The sequence below is a fragment of the Crinia signifera genome, chromosome 2 (genome assembly GCF_055691185.1).
Source record: "Crinia signifera chromosome 2, ASM5569118v1, whole genome shotgun sequence".
In the NCBI taxonomy this organism is placed as follows: Eukaryota; Metazoa; Chordata; class Amphibia; order Anura; family Myobatrachidae; genus Crinia; species Crinia signifera.
In genome coordinates, this window is record NC_139218.1 from 217,184,363 (window position 1) to 217,206,086 (window position 21,724).

The 21,724-nt window shown below is 44.6% G+C and overlaps 1 protein-coding gene and 1 long non-coding RNA gene across 2 annotated transcripts in view; one reads left to right on the forward strand and one right to left on the reverse strand.

Annotated features, from left to right (window-relative positions):
* The window catches only part of NLE1 (notchless homolog 1), a 90,380-nt gene that overhangs the window by 67,456 nt on the left and 1,200 nt on the right, over nt 1-21,724 (reverse strand). The window lies entirely within an intron of this gene.
* LOC146060488 (uncharacterized) overlaps nt 18,965-21,724 on the forward strand; it is a 55,013-nt gene continuing 52,253 nt past the window's right edge. The window contains exon 1 of the long non-coding RNA XR_014470439.1: nt 18,965-19,061. This is a non-coding gene — a long non-coding RNA (uncharacterized LOC146060488). The remainder of the gene's footprint in view (nt 19,062-21,724) is intronic.

The window sequence follows — 21,724 nt, forward strand, 5'->3', positions numbered from 1 at the left end:
AGGATCCAGGACCCCGGAATCTTCAGCCCAGGAGCCCCGGACCAGCCCCGGAACCAGGACCAAGGCCCCAGAACCGGACTCCTCAGCCCAGGAGCCCCGGACCCCGGACCAGCCCTGGAACCAGGACCAAGGCCCCGGAACCGGACTCTTCAGCCCAGGAGCCCCGGACCCCGGACCAGCCCCGGAACCAGGACCAAGGCCCCGTAACCGGACTCTTCAGCCCTGGAGCCAGGACCCCGAATCCCGGATCCAGGGACCGACCCACGGGCTCAAGGTAGGTAAGTATCAGTATGTGTGGGCTGTGGATGTATTAAACGTTTATTTTTCTGGGTGTCAGTGTGTGTTTTATTTAACTATTTCTTGTACTGTGGAACTATAAGTGCCAGCGGGCCCTTTAATGCCCCGCATGCTGGGACTTGTGGTTCTCCAAGTCCCAGCATGCGGGGTAGGCTTGCTGGGACTCATAGTTCTACAGTAAAAGACAATTGTTTTTATTCTTTTTTTACACTTTTCATCAGCATCGGGGACAGCCCCGGACTTTCAGCATGGGCTGGTAAATCCTGGAGGGGGGGGGACCCCTTCTTTGGGGGGTCCCCACTTCCCAGGACCCCTGCCCATGCTGACCAGCCAGGGGGATAATGCTTTGGCCGCGGGACCTTATATAATAAGTGTCCCCCGGCTGTGGCATTACCCTGCTGGCTGGTTGGGTCTGGTGCTGGTTCTTGAAATGCGGGGGACCCCTAGTCATTTTGTCCCCCCGTATTTTGGGAACCAGCGCCGGACCTTGAGCCTGGTGCTGGTTTTATTAAATCAAGGGGACCCCTATTTGTCGGGGACCGTGATTTTATGTCACAAGCACCAGCTCAATGAGCCCGGGGCTGGTTATGCAGTTTTTTTTTTTTTAAATTGCGATTTCCTGCAAATGTGCGATTTTCAGACCTGAAAATCGCACATTTTCAGGACTAAAGAAATCGCATCAAATCGCACCTAGTTGCACTATTTGGGCCGTTTTTCGCATCTCATTAAATATGCGAAAAACGGCCCAATCTTGCGACTTTCAAAAGTGCGATTAGGTGCGGTAAAAATCATGCGGGTTTTTACCGCTACACATAGAATGTCACCCTTAATATCTGATTTGCGAACACTGTACCTGAACTCTGAGCTATTATGATGGAACAACGCCACACGGTTTCTTATGTGAATGATAAACTTTATTTCATGATTGTACTCTTTTTTTATCATACCATATATTTTGCAACAACTGATATACGATTGTTTGTGTCCTATACTGGGAAATTCTCATTATACTTTATGATTATACTTTCTTGTCTGGAATGATGTTTTGTATGTTCTCTGTTTTTTTTTTTTTTTTTTTATGTCCCTGTTTAACCTGCAAAACTTGATAAAAAACATTTGAATAAAAAAAAAAAAAATCGGTACTTGTTTCCTAGCAGGGCGCCACCGATTTTAATTGTATGAAATCAGGTCCATCGCATGCGATGCGACGCGACCAACCCGATTTTTACATTGGAATCAATGTTAAATGGTCCCTGAGACATGATTTTACATTGGCCCCAATGTTAAATCCTCCCCAGACCCCATTTTTCATTGTATACCCACCCTAATAGGTAATTACTATGTGAAATGGCCCCACATTGTTAACGCCACGATCAACGTCAACCCGAAGCGTGGCGAGCGCAGCGAGCCCGTGAGCCACCGAGCCCGAAGCGTGGCGAGCGCACGCGCATTACTTTAGACGTATTACGCATCCCCTCGCGGGGTTGCTGCGCTCGCCACGCTTCGGGCTCGGTGTCTCGCTGCGCTCGCCACACTATATAAGATCAACTCCACGCCGATGTGGATAGTGGGGGTATGAAAAGGTCGGAGGAGGCGTATCGCTGCCCCTCGCGGGCTTGCTGCACTCGCCACGCTTTGGGTTGGCGTTCATCGTGGGGTGGCGTTAACAATGGGGGGGCATTTCACATAAGGGTGGGTTTACAATTAAAAATCGGGTCTGGGGGGCATTTAACATTGGGTCCTATGTAAAATCAGGTCTCAGGGACCATTTTTACATTGGGTCCAATGTAAAAATCGGGTCGGTCGCGTCGCATCGCATACCTTAAGTAAAGGTATGCGATGGGACCCAACGTGCACCGTGCTAGGAAACAAGTACAAGTTTTTTATGTTTCTATGTAACATACAGTATGAGACTTTATTTGGAAAGCAAATGGACAGGATCCCTGCTCCAGTGCTTATGGCCCAGAGTTACCCTGCACTGCACCGTACAAGTAAAATACCAGATGCCTTTCCAAAAGGTCTTTGGATTCTCCTAGTCATAATGATGTAAGTAATGTACATTTGACTGTGGTCTGTGTTGGCACTTGCCAATTATAATCCACAATTAATTTCTGAAGCATGTCAGTATGTCACGCCATTTGCGTGCTGCTGGAGTAACTTGTGAGTTTGTCCAGATAGCAATCAATAAATCGTGTATAATTATGTATTTATGCATTTTGATTGGCAGCTGTATTTGCGAGCTGCATTACACTGAAATACCTGGCATACAGGCACTGGTGAACATAGATTGCCAGTGAATTTGCAGGGACAATATGACAGGTGAATTACTGTAGTAGTTTGAATCCCTCTTTTGACTATTACAGGATGTATGTGCACCATGTTGGTTTATACTGCCTAGAAAAAAGTAAACCACATTCAAAATATTGCAAATTTACATAATGTATTAAACATTGTAAGATGTAAAATAAATGTGGCATACGAAATTCTGGTTTGGATAGTTTGGTCGACAGTGTTTAGGTTGACAGTCAATAGGTCCTCAGACAGAAAAAAAAGTTGACATGCATTAAGTCGGCATGGTCAAAAGTAGGGATGTGCACCGGCCACTTTTCGTGTTTTGGGTTCTGATTACCTTCAGGTTTTGGGTTCTAATGCATAGCTCCCAACATGACCCTCTCCAGGAGGGACACATTGCTCTGCTCCTGCACTTCCCTCTTAATGTGTGATTATCATCACGTGTTTTGAAGCACCTACCTTATCAATTAACCTACAGTATTTAACAAAGATGAAGGTAATTATGCATTAAGAAAAAAGTCCAGAAGCAGAGCATTGTGTCCCTCCTGGAGAGGGTCATGTTGGGAGGTATGCTAATGGGTTTTGCCAAAACACTCCCTAAACGTTTTGTGTTTGGATTTTTTGGTTTTGGGTTCTGATTTAAAAAAAAAAAAGCATAAAAACGGCTAAAATCGTAGAATTATTTTTTTTTGCTCCTACGCTATTATTAACCTCGATACCATTAATTTCCACTCATTTCCAGTCTATTCTGAACACCGCACACCTCACAATATTGTTTTTAGGGCAAAAGGTTGCACCGAGGTAGCTGGATAACTATGCTAAGCCACACAAGTGTGCGGCACAAACACGTGGCTCATGTAAGAGTGGCATTGCAGCGGCAGACAGGATGGCAGTTTAAAAAACTAGGCCCCAAAAAGACCCCTATCTGGCTTGATCGTGCACTGTTTACCATGTGCAGCCAAGAAGCAGTGGGCATTTCGTGCAGCACAGAGTTTGTCTGCAAGTGTGTAACTGTTTCGATCAGTTTAACATCCAACAAGACCCCTATCTGGCTTGATCGTGCACTGTTTACCATGTGCAGCCAAGAAGCAGTGGGCATTTTGTGCAGCACAGAGTTTGTCTGCAAGTGTGTAACTGTTTCGATCAGTTTAACATCCAACAAGACCCTATCTGACTTGATTGTGTGATTATAATTATTATTAATTAATGTAATCTGATTGTTTAATTTTGTGATTATTATTCATTTATTCGCAGTCGTCTCTTAAATCATTGCCTAATGGGTGGAGGGGAGGGGGCTAATCAATTTTAAGGTGGCAGAAGAGTTCCTCCAACTCTCTAGGACCCCTGGGTTGGAGATGTATAGCTTTTCAGCAACTGGTGTCTTACTACCTAACCGTACATGTACGGGTAAGCAGCCAACAAGACCCCTATCTGGTATGTGAGGGCTATCTGGCTGGTACTTCTCTCACTCAATTGATCGCTAGGGTGGATTCAGCTATCTGGCTCGCTAGGCAGGTGTTTCCTTTCCTCCCTCACCGCCCTGCTCCACTGCCTATGTCGTAGGTGGCCGTGTAGGCTTCAATGGCCTTTTGCTGCTCCTCCATCCTCTGCAGCATATAGAGGGTGGAATTCCAGCGCGTCACACCTCTTGTTTAAGCTAATGGCAGGGCAGGTTGAGGAGTTTTTGCGTTGCTCCAGCCTTCGGCAGCAGTGGCACACGTCAGTGCACCAGCAGCATGGAATTATTTTTTACAGTTCCACGCAGCACTGCAGGACAGGTATTATTTTTAATTAAATTATATATAGCAGCCTAGTATGTACTAGGTAGGTACACTTAGGCAGTAGCAGTGCCAGTGGCAACAGTAGACTGAGTAAATAATGCTGGCAGCCTCTATTCAGTGCAGGCAGCACCAGTGGACTATATATATAATTAATTATTAATATAATATATAATAATAATTACAGCACAGAGGAGACAATAGTACTACAAGTACACAGTTAGACTGTCTTCCTTGCTAAGGTGATCCCACCCTAAGCAGAGAGGAGAACAGAGTACACAGCAGCACTGAGAGAGACAGCCCCAGCGAATACAATATTGCGTTCCAGGTCAAGCTCAAGTTTAAGCCCCAGCAGAAGCACCAACACACCCTCTCCCAACCCACTACTAGACTGGAGTGAAGATGGCGGGCGCGAGAGCCGCTATTTAAAGCCTCGTGAAATCCCGCGCCGGGCGATGACATTTTGCTTGCGCGGCCGGACCCGAGTCAATCTCTAAGCGCTGCTCAGAACCGGACTCGGATTGATGACGTTCGTGGGGGCTCGGATCTCCGGAATATGAGTCCGCACATCTCTAGTCAAAAGGTCGACACGATGAAAAGATCAACAAAAGGTTGACTTTAGTTTTTCATGTTTTTTTTGGTGTCTATGTCAGTGTGCTCAACACACCATTATATTCTGATTCTGGTTGACGCCACCTGCATGGATGACCGTCCATCGCCGCAGTCCATACATCCCCGCCGCTTTGCGAATGGATGTTTTGCATAAACATCCATTTGCAGGGTAGCACATGGGCCCAAAATCATTCGATGATCACCGACCACCAACTTGCGGCATCCGGTCCAAGAAAGGGGGGAGCAGCTGACATCCTGTGTCGTCAGCAGACCAACTGTCTGCCTGCATTCCCATGCGGATGGCAAGCGTTTTCCCCATGCGAACGCCCACTGACAGCTTCGATCCGCTTCCCCCCCAGGCGCTCGCACAGCAGCCCTGCAATTATACGCATTGCACAGAGGCTAAACATCCCCCCCCCCCCCGGTGTGCATTTCTCTGGTACCAAGCAGATAAGAATGACCCCCTATGTCCTCTGGGATGGTAAAGTATGAACAAGCGGTATTAATAAAACAAAACAAAAAACTCATGATAACCTTTTCCCTTGTCGACCTTTTGCTTGTGTTGACCTTTTGACCGCCAAATGCATGTCGACATTTTCTTGTGTTGACCTTCTGCCAGTCGACAGTGTTCGATAGTGTTCGACCTATTGCACGGGGACCGATGTTTGGCATTTGCGCATGCGCAGCCACATTTCTGTGCATGTTGAAACAACGGGTGCGTGGAAATTGCGGGCAGTGGGCAGTGGGCAGGGGGTAGGGTGGGGCACGGCGGGCCGGGATACTCATTCCCATGAAAATAACTGAGCGCCTAGTTCCTCCCGAATGTGCATGCACCACATCTTTTGATGGTCGGTGACCATCGAAAGACGTGGGATGGTCCACCCGGCCTGAGAATGGATGTTTATGTAAAACATCCATTTGAATGCTGGGCGAAGGAACCCGCCGTGCAAAGGGGGGGCAGGCGTACCACCATTCGCTGGGTTCTTCTGGTTGACTCACAAGGGTGCGAATGCGCATCCGAGCGAATGAACCAGAATAACCCCCTATGTCCTTTCCCCAAGGCTCTTATTATGGTATGCACATATTCTAAAATACGGCTTCCACTCTCAAAGGGAACTCTTACCCCTCATTTGAGTGATTTATTCTGTTTCTGTGCAGGGTAAATATTGGCTGCTTTGTACATATGGGGCCTACACACGTAGTGATTTACGGGCATTTTTGCAGCAATCTGATTCATTTGTCTAGATCACTTAATAAATGCCCCAACATTGATACGTGTGTAGGTGGCATGGCAATAGCGATGCGCGGCCCTGTGCGAGGTATGAATCAGACCCAATGAACATAAATTAATGGTGCCATCAGTAAGTTACATTGGCACAGCCAGCTGGCAGTCACCTTAAGATCTCTACCCCCCACAGTACATCGGGACAGGTGAAAACCAATACCTGATGCCCTAGACTGCAGCCTAATCAGCCTATTGGTTAATCAGGCACTGGGCTTGGCTATTAGTGCACGGTCTAGACCCCTTGATACAGTTATATAGTTAATAATAATATTACATGCATGGTAATGTACCAGATTAATAACAGCAATGCACTGTGAAAACTACACCATAGACATGTTCAGTATAATGAGTCAGGAACCTGTTTTCTAAAGGTGGGGCCCCCAGGCACTGGGGCCCACTGGGGGTCTCTCTTATGAGGCAGTCCAATGCTGTAGTTAGTCCAGTAAGAGACATATTCTGACATTATTCTGGAAGAAATGACAGCGCAATCTGTAACAGTTATGACATCATCATTTCATCAATTTACTTGGAAAAACGGTACTTGTTTCCTAGAACGGCCACAATCGTGAGTGATCGTGGCTCTTAATTAAGGGACACGATCCTCACGATGTGGCCGATTTTTTACAAATTTTTCACTTTGATTGACAGAAATCGGGTCAATCGGTCGGTCGCGACCAATTAAAATCGGCCGCGATGCGACCGACCGATTGACCCGATTTTTCCATAGACTTCAATGTTAAAAAATCTTTTAACATTGAAATCGGTCGGTCTTGTGCCATTATAATGGCACAAGATGAGATGGACTTGATTAAGTCCATCTCACATAGGGAAAAATGATAAAAAAGGTGAAATGGGCCAATATGACCCATTTCACATTTTTTATGTGCCCGCCATGACCCCACGATAGACGTGAACCCGAAGCGTGGCGAGCGCAGCGAGCCCGCGAGGGGCGGCGGTGCGCGTCCTCCGACCTTTTCATTCCCCTACTATCCACTAGGGCGTGGAGTGAGAATATAATAGTGTGGCGAGCGCAGCGAGCCACCGAGCCCGAAGCGTGGCGAGCGCAGCGAGCCCCGCGAGGGGACGCGTATACCTGTGAAGTTAGACGCGTCCCCTCGCGGGGCTCGCTGCGCTCGCCACGCTTCGGGCTCGGTGGCTCGCTGCGCTCGCCACACTATTATATTCTCACTCCACGCCCTAGTGGATAGTAGGGGAATGAAAAGGTCGGAGGACGCGCACCGCCGCCCCTCGCGGGCTCGCTGCGCTCGCCACGCTTCGGGTTCACGTCTATCGTGGGGTCTAGCACACTTATTAACATTTGGGGGGGCAATTTAAACAAATCTGGTGAAAAAAAAAAAAAATCGGGTGAAAAATCGGTCGATCGGATCGGTCGCATCGTATGCGACCAAATCGCATGCGATGCGATCGATCCGATTTTTTATCTTACGACCACAACGATCTAAATCGTTGTGGCCGTTCTAGGAAACAAGTACCGGAAAAACTAATGTCTATAAATAGGTTCCTAAATGTGCTTACAGTGGCTGTCTTATTTTGGCAACTCACTCTGTTTGTGCATTGACCTTCTCTAGTACAATGTGAATCACTGTGGATGCAGCCAGCAATGCATACAATGTAAAACATTATATTGTTAGTATAATGATCAGGTGTATTGGATACTCTAGTTTACTGTGTAGCATGTGACTCTAAAAGTGGAGGTCAAAAATCACTATGCTTGGGTAGACAGAAAAAAATGTCTTGTAAAGGGCAAATAAAAGAGTTGAAAAGGATCCTTTCTGAGCGATATTGTTCACAATGTCCTCTAGTGTGCATGGGGCTTTATCCGGAATTAGGCCAAATCTGTCTCTCTGAGAAATTGGGTGTTTCAGGGCCGCATGAAACTGCCCTCACTTGTGTCAATGTTGTGGGTGTGTAATAAAATCTCTGTGCTAATCTGAGTCATGAGGAATTTCACAGTGAAGGGAGACCTGGATTGGGTTGGAAATCCAGAACAGAAAATGTATGGATGAAGCTATAATAATGCAGGCTCATGTGGAGGCAGTGGGCTCTGTTGAAGGTGGCAAAATCCGTCCTGATGGCTGTCAATTACAGTAAACAGGCAGCGTGACATATACAGATACAGGAGGCATATTTAGTAGGCAGATATACTGTAAATCAGGCTTCCTGCTCGCAAGTACAGCCATTTTGCATTTAGGCTTTAAATATTTTTCGGTACTTGTTTAGGTTCACGGCGGCAGCATGCCCGCCTGCTACTTCCGGGTTCGGCGCTCGGAAAACTATCTAAAATAAAGTCCATGCCAACGTGATTTGGTTCATACCCCCACTATCCACGTTGGCATGGAGTTGATTTTAGATGGCGTGGCGAGCGTAGCGAGCCACCGAGCCTGTAGCGTGGGCGAGTGAAGCGAGCCCCGCAAGGGGACACATACGCTGCTGCGACTAAGACGCTGCCGCCGTGAAACTAAACAAGTACCTATTTTTCTCTTTGAGGGGCCAATTAATCTCTGGAGACCAGGCTGCCACTGGTAATTCGGAACTTAACTCTAATGCTCTAAACACAGCTGTCCCTGTGATACCTTACATAGTTGCAGAAATGTAGCTTTAATAACTTATTACGGCCGGCTAATCCAGCTGACATACCCGAGTTCATGCATGCACACAGCAATAGAAATACAATACATTCGCATCCGGCGTTCATTCACACATGTTTGACGTATGTGCAGCCACATTTGTGTGCATGTCCGTATGCCTGGTGCGTGCTCACCCAACATTGTGGCCGGTGAGTGTGTGTGTGTGTGGGGGGGGGGGACCATGTGCGGAGCGGTGGACCGGGGTACCAACCCATGGGAACTCAGTGTTTCATGGGTGTTCCCATGAAAATGCTGGGCGGTCCCAAGGAAATCGCTGGGTGATGTGGCTGCCAGCTGCCCGTCCAGTTCCTCCTGAATGTGCACTCATATATAAGTGACCGAGAGTCCCATTGTATATGCGTGCACGCATCACGTCTTTCGATGGTCACCGACCATCAAAAGATGTGTGAGTGGTGGACTCACAAGGGTGCAAATTCACATCCAAGCGAGTCCACCAGAAAAACCCCCACAGTGTAGTTTCTGCAGAAAAAAAACCTTTTTGCAACCCTGGACATCCTTCCTATAGGAAGGAGCAGGGCTCTGGGAACCAAAGCAAGTTGAAGTTGGTGTTGGTTCCAACAAGGAATCTTTATTTGTTTATTTATTTACAGTTTCTTATTTAGCGCAGCATATTCTGTTGTGCTTTTACAATTGGAAACAACAGTGAAAAAGCAAACTGGGTAGAAACAAACCGCTAGCGGGGGCCCATTACTAAAAATATGTGTAAGAAATAACAGATAATGGATTATTACCTTATTCTTATTATTTGTTGGATCTGAAATTGAAGATGGACTGATCTATACCTCTAGAACAGTGGTCAGGGAACTCGGTCCTCATTATGTCGTGCATGTGCATGTTTTGCAGGTCTCCTCACAGAATCACAAGTGAAATAATTAACTCCACCTGCGGACCTTATAAAATGTGTCTGTGAGTAATTAGTACACCTGTGCACCTGCTGGGTTACCAGCAAAACATGCACTGTGTGGGGTAATGAGGACCGAGTTCCCTGACCACTGCTCTAGAAGGATCAGTAATTGTTACGATGCTCTGTCTCTTTGAAGTTATAATTGCTTTATGCACCTTTACACCCACAATTGTTTTACAGAACTTTCTCCTTTGACCTAAAAGTCCTAAAAGTACTCAAAGTCAATTAAGATGCGTGGGATACACAAGCAATTAAGGTTAAAATGACTAAAGCCACAATTATGGTTTTGTTTATATAGTTCAGTATGTACAGGGTAAAGCTCATTTCAAAACCTTCACATATAGAATACAAACCTTTAAACATTATGTATAGATGATTTATGCCTGTATTTCTGTTAATGATTTATACATCTCTCATGCTGGGTAGCAGATGCTTACAGAAATCAGATACAGTGCTTTGCAATATTTTCCATTAATAGACTTAGCTTGGATGTTTTGGGACATGGTGTTTTGTCAGCTAATGTAAATTCTTTTGCCTCTTGAGGGGTCACCATTTTTTACATTAAAGTACCCACGTACTGGGCAAGATAAACAGTACTTTTTCACTGCCACACTTATTCCTGGCCAGTTAAACCATTGTAAATGTCTTTCTGGGGTCTTTTGTTCTCCCAAACTCTGCAATGTTCAGAACTAAAGGAACATGTATCTGTGGTATCTATAAATTAATAAAATTAGTTTTTACTACACTATTTCTTCCAAATGCATTATGAAGAGTAAGATCAGTAAGTCAATGCCTATCACATTCTTGTAAAGAAACAAGTCTGAGGATTGGGGACCAGTAAATAAGTACCATCTGGTAGAACCATAGTTTCCACAACAGTGTCCTGGCCCATCTTTGTTTTGGTTGCTTCTCAAATAATCTTGAGCAAGTCTTAAGGTGGCCATACACACACAGATTTATCTTCAGATCTGGCTGGTTGGAACAAAAACATGGTTATGGATGAGAGCAAATGACAGTTGACCATTTGCTTGGAAATGCTGGAAAACTGACAAACTGTCACTCATCCATGACCATGTTTTTGTTCCAACCAGCCAGATCTGAAGATAAATCTTACTAGTGTATGGGCACTCTAAGATTGTGTAACGGTCATAATCACCTGTATCCATAATCAATTGATGGACATTTAGCTGGCGCAACAGTTGCCTACTTGTCGAGCTGTATCTGATCAGCAATGACTTCCTGGAAAAAGGGGAAAACTTCACTCCATAATAAGGGGGTATGGTAATCTAGAGGGTGGTCACATGTGGTGATTTGCATGCAGGATATGTAGGAGGGGTTGAAGCTACCTGCCTAATTGCTGTCTGCTTAACCCCTTCCTGACACAGCCAGTTTTTGCCTTCCTGACAGAGCCCTTTTTTTCAAATCTGACATGTATCACTTAAGTGGGGATAACTTTTTTTTGCTTTTACTTATCCCAGTGATTTTGAGATTGTTTTCTCGTGACACATTGTACTTCAAATTAGTGGTAAATTTGGGTCGATACAGTCTGTGTTTTTTTGTGAAAAATACCAAAATGTCGTAAAAAATGGAAAATTTAGCAATTTGCAAAATGTTAAATTTTCTGCTTGTGAGACAAATAATCATACCACTCAAAATAGTTAATAACTAACATAGACCATATGTCTACTTTATGTTTCCATCATTATTTCAACATCCTTTTAATTTTTTTGGACACTAGGAGGCTTAAAATATGAATAGCAAATTCTCAAATTTTCAAGAAAATTTCAAACACTGATTTTTTTAGGGACCAGTTCAGTTCTGATGTGACTTTGAGGGACTTGTATGTGAGACACCCCCATAAATGATGCCATTTCAAAAACTGCACCCCTCACAGTATTCAAAACAGCATTTTGGAAGTTTGTTAACCCTTTAGGTGTTTCACAGGAATTAAAACAAAGTGTAGGTGAAATTTCAAAATTTCATTTTTTTTGCAGATTTGCAATTTTAATACATTTTTCTAAGGAACACAGTAGATTTTACTAGAGAAATGTGACTAAAAATTGATTCCCCCAATTCTTTTGTTTTCATAAATATCCTATATGTGGCCCTAGTGTGCACGTTGACCAAACCACAGGCTTCATAATAGAAGGAGCACCTACTTGATTTTGGAGCCTCCTTTTTATGAGATTATTTTTTAGGCACCATGTAGGTTTCTAGGCACCATAAGATGCTAAAAGTTAGGAACCCCCCCACAAGTGACCCCATTTTGCAAACTACACCCCTCAGGGAATTCATCTAGGGGTATAGTGTACATTTCAAACCCCCAGGGGTTTCACCAATTTTGATACAACTGGGCTGTGCAAATGAAAAATTACATTTTTTACACAAAAATGCAGTTCTGGCTCCAAATTTGTCATTTTCACAAGGAATGAAGGAGACAAAGCACCCCAAAATCTGTGCCCCAATTTCTCCCGAGTACGGCAATGCCTCACATGTGACCACAAAATACCATTTGGGTGCATGGCAGGACTCAGAAGGGAAGGAGTGATTTTTGGATTTTGCAGCTCAGATTCTGGTGGAATGTTGGTGGGTGCTATGTCGCATTAGCAAGACCCCCCAAGCACCAATACAGTGGAACCCCCCCACAAGTGACCCCATTTTGCAAACTACACCCCTCAGGGAATTCATCTAGGGGTATAGTGTACATTTCAAACCCCCAGGGGTTTCACCAATTTTGATACAACTGGGCTGTGCAAATGAAAAATTAAATTTTTTACACAAAAATGCAGTTCTGGCTCAAAATTTTTCATTTTCACAAGGAATGAAGGAGAAAAAGCACCCCAAAATCTGTGCCCCAATTTCTCCCGAGTACGGCAATGTCTCACATGTGACCAAAAAATACCATTTGGGTGCATGGCAGGACTCAGAAGGGAAGGAGTGATTTTTGGATTTTGCAGCACAGATTCTGGTGGAATGTTGGTGGGTGCTATGTCGCATTAGCAAGACCCCCAAAGCACCAATACAGTGGAACCCCCCCACAAGTGACCCCATTTTGCAAACTACACCCCTCAGGGAATTCATCTAGGGGTATAGTGTACATTTCAAACCCCCAGGGGTTTCACCAATTTTGATACAACTGGGCAGTGAAAATGAAAAATTACATTTTTTTACACAAAAATGCAGTTCTGGCTCAAAATTTTTCATTTTCAGAAGGTATGAAGGAGAAAAAGCACCCCAAAATCTGTGCCCCAATTTCTCCCGAGTACGGCAATGCCTCACATGTGACCAAAAAATACCATTTGGGTGCATGGCAGGACTCAGAAGGGAAGGAGTGATTTTTGGATTTTGCAGCTCAGATTCTGGTGGAATGTTGGTGGGTGCTATGTCGCATTAGCAAGACCCCCAAGCACCAATACAGTGGAACCCCCCCACAAGTGACCCCATTTTGCAAACTACACCCCTCAGGGAATTCATCTAGGGGTATAGTGTACATTTCAAACCCCCAGGGGTTTCACCAATTTTGATACAACTGGGCTGTGCAAATGAAAAATTACATTTTTTACACAAAAATGCAGTTCTGGCTCAAAATTTTTCATTTTCACAAGGAATGAAGGAGAAAAAGCACCCCAAAATCTGTGCCCCAATTTCTCCCGAGTACGGCAATGTCTCACATGTGACCAAAAAATACCATTTGGGTGCATGGCAGGACTCAGAAGGGAAGGAGTGATTTTTGGATTTTGCAGCACAGATTCTGGTGGAATGTTGGTGGGTGCTATGTCGCATTAGCAAGACCCCCAAAGCACCAATACAGTGGAAGCCCCCCACAAGTGTCCCCATTTTGCAAACTACACCCCTCAGGGAATTCATCTAGGGGTATAGTGTACATTTCAAACCCCCAGGGGTTTCACCAATTTTGATACAACTGGGCAGTGAAAATGAAAAATTACATTTTTTTACACAAAAATGCAGTTCTGGCTCAAAATTTTTCATTTTCAGAAGGTATGAAGGAGAAAAAGCACCCCAAAATCTGTGCCCCAATTTCTCCCGAGTACGGCAATGCCTCATGTGTGACCAAAAAGTGGCAGGACTCAGAAGGGAAGGAGTGATATTTGGATTTTGCAGCACAGATTCTGGTGGAATGTTGGTGGGTGCTATGTCGCATTAGCAAGACCCCCAAAGCACCAATACAGTGGAACCCCCCCACAAGTGACCCCATTTTGCAAACTACACCCCTCAGGGAATTCATCTAGGGGTATAGTGTACATTTCAAACCCCCAGGGGTTTCACCAATTTTGATACAACTGGGCAGTGAAAATGAAAAATTACATTTTTTTACACAAAAATGCAGTTCTGGCTCAAAATTTTTCATTTTCAGAAGGTATGAAGGAGAAAAAGCACCCCAAAATCTGTGCCCCAATTTCTCCCGAGTACGGCAATGCCTCATGTGTGACCAAAAAGTGGCAGGACTCAGAAGGGAAGGAGTGATATTTGGATTTTGCAGCACAGATTCTGGTGGAATGTTGGTGGGTGCTATGTCGCATTAGCAAGACCCCCAAAGCACCAATACAGTGGAACCCCCCCACAAGTGACCCCATTTTGCAAACTACACCCCTCAGGGAATTCATCTAGGGGTATAGTGTACATTTCAAACCCCCAGGGGTTTCACCAATTTTGATACAACTGGGCAGTGAAAATGAAAAATTACATTTTTTTACACAAAAATGCAGTTCTGGCTCAAAATTTTTCATTTTCAGAAGGTATGAAGGAGAAAAAGCACCCCAAAATCTGTGCCCCAATTTCTCCCGAGTATGGCAATGCCTCATATGTGACCAAAAAATACCAGTTGGGTGCATGACAGGACTCAGAAGGGAAGGAGTGATTTTTGGATTTTGCAGCTCAGATTCTGGTGGAATGAATGGTGGGTGCTATGTGGCATTAGCAAGACCCCCGAAGCACGGTGAAATGATGAACCTAATAATCCATAGATGTGTGGTATATTTTAAAATACTCCTTTATACATAGGCCGGGTTTGTCGGGGCAAGTTTCACAGTGGAAAATAGTTTCCTTTCTTATTCCCTTTTTATAGCAAACTTTGCACCTTTTTTGTGTCCTGCCCTTTCTTGCAGTGGAGGGGATTTCGTTAGGAAAATGCTGCCCTGGTACAATACGGGGGCCAGTACTAGAAGTACTGGGGCCCTCTGCCTGCTGGTTCCCAAATATTAGGCCCTTTATGACTTCCTCTTGAAAGTGCATAAATGTCCCCCTCTGGCTGGTAGAACGGAATAGCACGTAAGCGTTATACAGTGCCATCTGGATGATATACACGGCCAGCTTCTTGTACCAGATTTTTGTTTTCCGCAGGGCACTGTACGGCTTCAGTACCTGTTCTGAAAGATCCACTCCGCCCATGTACCTATTGTAATCTAGGATACAATTAGGTTTTGAGGTGTGGGTACTGGTACCTCGTACAGGGATGGAGGTGGTACTGTCTCCATGAATTGTTGTCAGTATAAGGACATCCCTCTTGTCCTTATATTTGACCAACAACATATTTTCGGTGCATATTCCCCTGCTTTCACCCCTTCTCATTACTTGGGCAATGTGCGTTTTTGGGAGGCATCTTTGGTTCTTACGCACAGTACCGCAAGCTGCTGTACCTCTTGAACCAAGGGCCTTAAACAGGGGGATGCTAGTGTAAAAGTTATCCACATAGAGGTGATAACCTTTATCCAGGAAGGGGTGCACTAAATCCCAGACAATTTTTCCACTAACACCTACGAGGGAGGGGGGGCATTCTGGCGGTTCAATTCTTGAATCCTTCCCTTCATATACCCTAAACCTGTGGGTGTACCCTGAGGTGCTTTCACACAGCTTATACATTTTTATGCCATACCTTGCCCTCTTACTGGGAAGGTACTGGCGGAATTTAACCCTTCCTTTAAAATGTATAAGGGACTCGTCAATACAAATAAATTTTTCAGGGATGTACATCTCTGCAAATTTGGCACTGAAATGATCAATGTCCGGCCTGACTTTGAATAGCCGGTCAAAGGTGGGATCATCTCTGGGTGGGCACAGTGTATTATCTGTGTAATGTAAAAATTTAAGGATTATCTCAAAACGAGCCCGAGTCATGGCCATACGGTAAAATGGGGTGCTGTACAGAACATCTGTACTCCAATATTGCCTAATTTCTGGCTTTTTTACTATGCCCATATGTAACACCAGACCCCAAAACGTCATCATCTCTACTGCATCTACAGGGGTCCACCTAGCAAATGATGACGTGGGGTTTTGAGCAATAAACTGCTGGGCATATAAATTAGTTTGGTCCACCATTAAATTTATAAAATCATCAGAGAAAAATAATTTGAAAAAGTCAATTTCTCTGAGACCTGCTGAATCAAATTGGATTCCTGGGATGGCCAAAAACTCAGGAACCTGGGGCTCAAAATTGTCTGGTGGTGGGGTCCATATGGGATCAATCATTTGGGGGGGGTCTCAGCTGCTCTACGGGGGCGTCTTTGAGGGGGTCCCTCATCAGCAGAGGAGGAAGAGGAGCTTAAGGCGAATCCTTCAAATTCCCCGCTTGCATCACTGGCTGTGTCAGAGTCAGAGTCAGAGGCAAGCATGGCATATGCCTCCTCCGCTGAATACATTCTTCTGGATGACTGGGATGACATTTGGGATGACATTTTTATTTTTGTGTTTCTGTAAGTGTAATGTTTCAACACGTGTATAGTGTAGGGGGGGTACAAACTTTATTTCAACACGGGGGGTATGTAGTGTGTAGTGTGTATGTAGTGCAGAAAAAAAAAATACTTTATACAGGAATTTGATCCCAATAAAAAAAAAAAAATTGAAGGGGTTAAAAAAAAAAAAAAAAGGTCCTGCGCCAAAAATTGAGCACAGATGTTGGTCAGTAACGTCCGTCACTGAACAGCGCTCAAAGGCAATAGGAATTTGATAAAAAAAAAAAAAATAGATCAACCCTGTGCCGAAAAAGCTGATCAGTGATGTACGTCACTGATCAGCGCACAGTGGCCACAGGACACCCACAAAATCACAGTGTGTGTAAAAAATTTTTTTTAAAAAAGACCCCACAGCACCCTCAAAAAAAAAAAAAAAAAGGTGATCAGTGATGCAACACTGATTACCAGTGAGGGGCAGCAGGTGCACAACCTTTGGTGCAACTGACAGTGCAACTGGCAGGTATATAAAAAAAAAAAACCCCTGCACCCCCAAAAAGTTGCTGATCAGCACAGATATACTGATCAGCACAAAAGGGGGGGTAGCAGACACAAAATATAGCACTCTCTGTCACTATCTCTCTCTATCTCTCACTCTCTATCACTCTCTATCACTCTCTATCACTCTCTATCACTCTCTGTCACTATCTGTCCCTATCTCTCACGATCTGTGACTCTATGACACTGCTGCAGCAGCACACACAGAAGTCACAAGATCCAGGAAGTATCCAGCTGCTGGCAGCACGCTACCAGCGGTGATCAGCGGTGATCAGGTAAGTTTCAGGCAAGGATCAGGTATGTATCACGACAGATTGGCACGGTGACCGCTCTGCACGCAATTCCAGACCGGAATGGCGTCTGCAGCGCAGTCACCGTTAGTTTAAATCACGCGCCTTGGCTGTGATTGGTCCGTGGGTCCCACGGACCAATCACAGCCTTGGGGGCAGGTGGGGTGAGGTGTCGTCGTCACCGATGACCCCCTCATGCCCCCTGACGCCCGGCGGTGATTGACACCTGTGTTACCGAGCGTCTGAATCGCCAGTAACACAGGAAAACGCTGTGAATGGCTGTTCACACTGAACAGCCAATCACAGCGATCGCCGACGGGGGGGCGGCATCGCAGCCCCCCCTGGGCATGCAGGGACATGTCTGCTGTCAGGGACAGCAGACATCGTCCCTCTGTCACTGCGTCTCGAGACGCAGTGGCACTTTGAAGTCATGACGTATATATACGTCATGTGTCGGGAAGTACATCCCGGCCATGACGTATATATACGTCAAATGTCGGGAAGGGGTTAAATACATTTATTAATTCATGAACCAAAACCCCATTGTTTATTAGTTTCAGTGAGTATCATTGTTTAAAACTAAACCACCAAACACTGTGTGAAATGTAGTATAGTGGCACAGACCATGTCTCTACAGCAGTGATTTTCAACCTTTTTACTGTACCTTGCGGCACACTAAATAAGATTTTAAAATTGCCAAGGCACACCATGAGATCCCCACAGGGCAAAACACATTGACCCCCACAGGAAAAAAACAAACCTATTGTCCCCCATATAAAAAACAATCACACTGGTCCCCACAGGTAACACAAATAAAATACATTGGCCCTTTAAAAGAAAAGACCAGTAAATAACACTTGAACGGGTGGTGGCTGTAAACTAGTTTGGGCATCTCTAGATCTGGAGGCACACTTGAGAACAGCTCAAGGCACACCTAGTGTGCCACGGCACAGTGGTTGAAAAACACTGCTCTACAGCATTTCCTGCTTTGCCTCATTCCTGAGGTGAACCAGGAAGGTACATTGATAAGATGTATTAACATCAAGTCTGCTGAAGCATGGGAGTGAAAACTGCCCCCTCCGGCGATTACTACTAGAGAGCACAGTGCATCGGCTTCTAAAGCATTATTTTTCTCTATACTTTTGCAAGACCTCATAAGCAGCCTGGAACCAGCATCAGCCATAAACAGGGATATAACTGCTTCTCCTGAACTTCGACCTTGGCTTCGTCAATCCTTCCTTAACTCTGCTGTTTGTTCTTTCTGGTCACTCTATCTTCAGCCACTTCGCTGGCTTTCTGTCAAATTCAGAATCAAATGGGAACATCTCTCTCCCCTACAAGGTTGTCAGCCGCTCCTCTCCTACACCTCATTTCCACACATGCTCCCTCCTATCATCATGCCAATGACCACTGCATCACCCCATTCCTGATCACTACTTTCCATTCTTACATTCAGGTTTTCCATGTGCTGTCCCAAACCCTGGAATACCCTCTCAACTAGGCCGGGTTACATGCAGGTACAGTAGCCAGTCCATCTGTTTCCCTAGAACAGCCAGACAGCTGGCAGCCCAGCGGCTTGTGCAATAATTACAAAGTTTCCTTTTTTCTTTCCAGAGTTGTGTCCATGACATCATGACGTTGAAATGCTGATCAGCAGTAAGCCGCAATGAGGAGCAAGAAGCAGAAGGTACTGTAAGTGTGGACTGAAGAGTCACAGAGATGGGGGCTAAAGAGTCACAGCATTGAGTGGATACTGGAGATGCAGCAAATAGGGGATAGTGGTGAGATATATATGGAATGTGCTTAAGAGACAGTGGGCGAAAGATTTAAGAGACATGGGGATGTATGGGAGGGACAAGGGGGTAGCTGTATGACACAGGGGAGGGAGGAAGGGCAGCTGGGATGCTTTAGCTTTGGGTCCACAACAAATACTGTATTAATGAAGAATAGATATCCTGAATTCTCCACTGTCAGCATCATATAAAGCTGATACCTGTGTAAATGGATCTCCCATTTGAGAGACTGTTATCCAGCTACACATTGAAGATCCTCAGCTTGTGTGCAAACAGAGAATCTGCTGAAGGCATACACTGCAATTCAAGGCATTTGGTTGTAGTATCCAATAAATCAGTAATAGCAGAATAGAGTTGTGGATTATTTGTTATGTAACCATTGCTTAGTACTAGGGTTTTGGTATGAATGAATCATTACATTTTTTATTCTACAGTATGATTGAATTTGATGTCAACAGTGGCATCTGTTTCACCATTGCTGTTATAAAGGGGTCCCCCCAGGCTTCACACGTCCAGGGAGGAATCCTGAGGACTGTCCCCGGCATCCCTAGGCGGTGGATGCCGGGCTGATTCGTGTAAAATTACATTTTAAAAAATTGCTTTTTACAGTCAAACTACAAGTCCCAGCAGGCCTCCCCTGCAAGCTGGGACTTGGCGAACCACAAGTCCCAGCATGCGGGACATTAATGGACCCCCTTGGACCTTGCACCTGTAAAAAGAATGTTCAAAATAAAAACACACACACACAGAGAAAATTATAACTTTAATATACATACACTAATTGTACACCAGCATACATACTGTACCATTCCAGGCTCTAGCAGTGACCATCGTGCGGGTGGTGTTTACATGAACCGCAAAGCTGGGAATTTGGCAGCTTTGAGGGTCAGCCTGAATGAGGGTCATAATCAATGTCCATCCATTTTACATCAATTGATGGTTTTCACAATAAACTTATAATAAGGGCAATCATATGTTCTGAATAATCATTCATATACTGTAACATTCATAATTCACTTATGAGGGAAATACTGTTTTATTAATATATTTGGGAAAGATTCTGGTTACATTTTATTAAGAAAGCAAATGATTTATTAATTATATTACAGGCAGTACTAAATAATTGTTAATTGGCATTGAAATATTTTTTTTATGAAGGAGCAACATGTATTATTTTATGGTATGGCCACTATTTTTATAGCCAAAAAACATAAATATACAGTAGCTGCATCATAAAAATATTTGTAAACACTAATCAACAATTCATTAATATTGCCCTTTTAATATAATTAATAAATAATTGTGCTTATTTAATAGCAATAAACAGTAATCTCCCTTCTAACATATTAATTAAATCACCTGTCACTTATCCAGAGCCTGATTAACCATTGGGCTGATTAGGCTGCTACGTAGGACACCAAGGGGGATAAGGGGGGGGGGGGGGCTTGCAGGTAACAGCCGAGGAATAAAATGAAGGCCTAAGTTATTCCATGCTTTTAGCTATCACTCATCTTCATAAAACATTTGAGGGTGGGGGGATAAAGGGTAAAGTTCTTAAGGTGACTGCCAGATGGCTGTGCCAATATAACTTACTGATGAAACCATTACTTTATGTACATTGTGCTTCAGTGCCAGCTGGGCAGCTTAAAGCCAAAGTATCCTTCCCACGCCACAAGCATTAGATACTACATGCAAATTGTATAACCTTTCTTAAATGCACATGGACATGGTGAGTCCCGAGCATCCATAAATGTGTGTTTAGCAGTATTACAAGAAGAGCTACATGAGTATTAGCCTAGGACACCTGGAACCTTTAATCAGGCCCTGTACCTATTGGCTAATGGTTTGTGGTGAATAACCCTGGTCAGGGCCGGCTCTACCATTAGGCAGCTTTAGGCAGCTGCCTAGGGCGCCAGGGTCTGGGGGGGCGCCACCAAGACTGCAAATAAAAAAATCAAGGGTGTCTATGAGGATCCTTGTTGTACTTAATGCAGGTGGCGGCTGTGGAACTTCTAAGACCTTGCCTCCATACGTTCCCTTGAGACATACTTCCCCACTCTGCTGCCACCTCCTCCTTGTACTCTGTGTGGGTGGCAAAGGGGAGGGTGCAGAGGGCCTCCAGGGAAAGCAGGGGACTTGCCCTCCTTCCCGGGGGCTGGGAGGACCACAGTATTTTTTTTTGGGGGGGGGGGAGGTTGAAGTTTTGCCTAGGGTGCTGAGAAACCTTACACCGGTCCTGACCCTGGTTTGGTGCTTAGTTGTATCTGGGAGTTTTGGCCAACAAGTAGTATTAAGGAGTTAAAGGAAGATTAATTTAAATAATGGTGAGTATTAGATCTTGCGAAGCTCACTAATATCCAGGTATAACCATATGTAAGAGGGTGGTATCCTTTCTAACACCTGTCTGTGGTGTCCAGAAACATTTTGCTAAGACTTGATGTGATATAAAACCATTGGTTTAAGAGTTTGTAAGCATTCTTTCTAATCTTAAAACATAAGGAGCTCAACTCAGTATGCTCCCAGGGCTGTATCCATTCCTCTCTGACATGCAAATTCA